General features: G+C 56.2%; 1 pseudogene across 1 annotated transcript; it reads left to right on the top strand.

Annotated features, from left to right (window-relative positions):
• The first annotated feature begins 245 nt into the window (after positions 1-245).
• Positions 246-2,399, top strand: LOC108523773 (6-phosphogluconolactonase pseudogene; annotated as a pseudogene). Its single transcript, XR_001883890.1, has one exon. The product of XR_001883890.1 is annotated as a 6-phosphogluconolactonase pseudogene (transcript).
• The last annotated feature ends 1,293 nt before the right edge of the window (positions 2,400-3,692 follow it).

The following is a 3,692-nucleotide window of genomic DNA, read 5'->3' as shown; positions in this document are numbered from 1 at the left end:
TCTCAGCTCACTGCAACCTCCGCCTCCGGGGTTCAAGCGATTCGCCTGCTTCAGCCTCCCGAGTAGCTGTGATTACAGGCACGCGCCACTACACCGGCTAGTTTTTTTAATTTTTAGTAGAGACGGGATTTCACCATGTTGGCCAGGCTGGTCTCGAACCCCCGACCTCGGGTGATCCGCCCACTTCGGCTTCCCAAAGGGCTGGGATTACAAGCATGAGCCACTGTGCTCGGCCTCATACCCTACTTTGTGCCAGGCATAGTTCAGGAAGCTTACGAGGCATTAAGTGAAAAAAACAATATCCCTAAGTTTATAGGGCTTATATTTTAATTAACGGGGGTGGACAACAACTAGCAACAAGATAAATATGTTTAAAGGTGCAGAAATTTTAAAACTCGTCAAAATACGCCCTCCTCCAGAAAATCCCTGCCACCTCGAAAGGACGTCCTCTTCTTGAGCTCCCCTCTCTGGCCCTCCCTGATACCGCAAGATTGAGCATTCAGGCACTGGCTTCCCGAACTCACTTGGGCTCAGGCACAGCAGATAAAGATTCAATGGGTAGGGCCGGACCGACGCCGTGGTGCTTCACTTGCCTCATTGCGCATGTACCAAAGGCAATCGCCCAAAGTACTCGAAGACAAGCGGTAGGGCCGGCCCTTGCGCAGGCGTACTAGCGGCCGTCGGGAGCGCTTCCGCCTCCCCACCGCCGCCCTCGCCATGGCCGCGCCGGCCCCGGGCCTCATCTCGGTGTTCTCGAGCCCCCAGGAGCTGGGTGCGTCGCTAGCGCAGCTGGTGGCCCAGCGCGCAGCATGCTGCCTGGCGGGGGCCCGCGCCCGTTTCGCGCTCGGCCTGTCGGGCGGGAGCCTCGTCTCGATGCTAGCCCGCGAGTTGCCCGCCGCCGTCGCCCCTGCCGGGCCAGTCAGCCTAGCGCGCTGGACGCTGGGCTTCTGCGACGAGCGCCTCGTGCCCTTCGATCACGCCGAGAGCACGTACGGCCTCTACCGGGTGAGAGCTACGGGGGCCGCCGGGGGTCACGCCGAGAGGGCCACAGCTGCCACCTACACCCCAGCTACGGAGGCCGCCGGGGGCCATGCCGAGAGGGCCGCGCCCACTGCCTGCATCTCGGTTACGGGGGCCGCTGGGAGTCACGCCGAGCGGGCCGCGCCCACTGCCTGCACCTCGGCCACGGGGGCCAGTGGGTATCATGCCAAGAGGGCCGTGCCCACTGCCTGCACCTCGGCTACGGGGGCCACTGGGAGTCACGCCTAGAGGGCCGCGCCCACTGCCTGCACCTCGACTACGTGGGCCGCTGGGGGTCATGCCAAGAAGGCCGCGCCCACCGCTTGCATCTCGGCTACGGGGCTCCTGGGGGGTCATGCCGAGAGTGCCACGCCCACTGCCTGCACCTCGGCTACGGGGGCCGCTGGGGGTCTTGCCGACTGGGCTCGCCCTCCGCCTGAACTCCGCCTACGGTGGATCCCGCAGGATCTCACTGCGCCCTCTGCATTTATCTGGGCAGGGCTAGAAATGGTCTTCTTGTAGTCCGTCTTCATGCTTCAGCCGGTGGCCAGGCAGAGGGAACGGCACGGGCAAGGGCCTGGAATGGAATCCGAGTGGCCCCTGTCAATACGATGCCCGTAACTCAGCCCCCTAGCGGACGGGGGCACGAGGAAATCAGGTGTAGAGCCTGAGTCTCAGGGTCATGATCTCTAACCCCGGCGAGTTCTCGAGGATCCCTGGGCAGCTTTGCCGCTCTGATGGCTCTGCTTCCAGGCTCTTTATCTTTGGCCTTGAGCCTAAGGATTCTATAGAATCAGAGGAACGCGCTCTTTTTATAGACAGGGAAACTGAGGCTTGGAGGAGCCTTGGTCTGGCCGAGGGAAGAAGAGTGGGAGGGGCGGGCTCAAAGACCAGGAACCTCAAGTCACCTGAGCCTGGCAGCGTCAAGGGACACCCCATGCTGGGTGTGTCGTCTTCTCTTTGCATAGAATCTTGAGCTGATGATGGGTTTGTGGGTTTTTTATTAATAAGAAAAAAGGCTTACTGAATGCTTTATATGCATCAATTCATGAATCCGTACCACAGCCTATGAGATGTTACACCCATTTCACAGATGGAGAAACTGAGGCCAGAAGAGGAGAGTTTACCTGCCCAAGGCATCTAGTGACCAGAGGGGCAGCCAGGGTGTGACCCTGCCTCATCTGACTTCATAGTTGGGTACACATTTAACTTCCACCTTCCTGTGTGTGTTTTCCAAGAGCATCATTAAAAAGCGAGTTTTGCCCGGGCGTGGTGGCTCACGCCTGTAATCCCAGCACTTTGGGAGGCTGAGGTGGGTGGATCACCTGAGGTCAGAATTTCGAGACCAGCCTGGCCAACGTGGCAAAACCCCATCTCTACTAAAAAAAAAATACAAAAATTGGCTGGGCACGGTGGCTAACGCTTGTAATCCCAGCACTTTGGGAGGCTGAGGCAGGCAGATCACAAGGTCAGGAGTTTGAGACCAACGTGACCAATATGGTGAAACCTGTCTCTACTAAAAATACAAAAATTAGCCAGGTGTGGTGGTGCGTGCCTGTAATCCCAGCTGCTTGGTAGACTGAGGCAGGAGAATCGCTTGAACCCGGGAGGTGGAGATTGCAGTGAGCCGAGATCATGCCATTACACTCCAACCTGGGCAACAGAGCGAGACTTTGTCTTAAAGGAAAAAAAAGCGGGTTTTTGGCCGGGTGTGGTGGCTTGTGCCTGTAATCCCAGCACTTTGGGAGGCTGAGGAGGGCGGATCTCCTGAGGTCAGGTGTTGGAGACCAGCCTAGCCAACATGGTGAGACCCCATCTCTACTAAAAATACAAAAGTTAGCTGGGTGTGGTGGCGCGTGCCTGTAATCCCAGCTACGGGGAGGTTGAGGCAGGAGAATCGCTTGAATGTAGGAGCAGTGAGCTGAGATTGTGCCACTGCACTCCAGCTTGGGCGACAGTTGAGTTATTTATGTTATTTATAAATAACAGTTATTTATGTCTCTAAATAAATAAATAAATAAATGTGAAATGCTGCAGAGTGCTAGGGAATAGGGAGTGGGCATTCATCAAGGGCTATGGGGTGGGGGGTCCTGAGAAGGTGCCATTTGAGCTGAGAGCTGGAGCATGTGCAGGAGCTGGCCATGGTCAAGCTGTGGCAAGAGGGCTCAGCCAAGGCCAAGGCTGTGTGATGGGAACAAATCTGGACTTGCTCCTTCTGCCAGTTCTCTGTGAGGGGAATTGTATTGGTTCCCTAGGGCTACATAACAAATGACCACAAACAGAGCGGCTTAAAACCACAGGAATTTATTCTCTCACCGTTCTAGAGGCCAGAAGTCTGAAATCAAGGTGTTGATGGGGTCATGCCCCATCTGAAAGCTCTTTGGGAGGATCCTTCATTTTCTCCTCCATCTTCTGGGGGCTCTGGGCGTTCCTTGGCTTGGGGTCACATCATTCCAGTTCCTGCCTCTGTCTGCACATGGCCTTCTCGGATTCTGTGTGTCTTCTCATCTTATATAAGGATGCCAGTCATTGGATTTAGGACATACACTAATCCACTATGACTTGTTCTTAACTAATTACATCTGGAAAGACCCTGTTTCCCTTCCCTCCCTCCTTCCTTCCTTCCCTCCCTCCTTCCCTCCCTCCTTCCTTCCTTCCCTCCCTCCCTCCCT

Source organism: Rhinopithecus bieti, unplaced genomic scaffold (assembly GCF_001698545.2).
Source record: "Rhinopithecus bieti isolate Rb0 unplaced genomic scaffold, ASM169854v2 scaffold_77728, whole genome shotgun sequence".
Lineage (NCBI taxonomy): Eukaryota > Metazoa > Chordata > Mammalia > Primates > Cercopithecidae > Rhinopithecus > Rhinopithecus bieti.
This window is presented reverse-complemented; position numbering and strand designations above follow the sequence as displayed.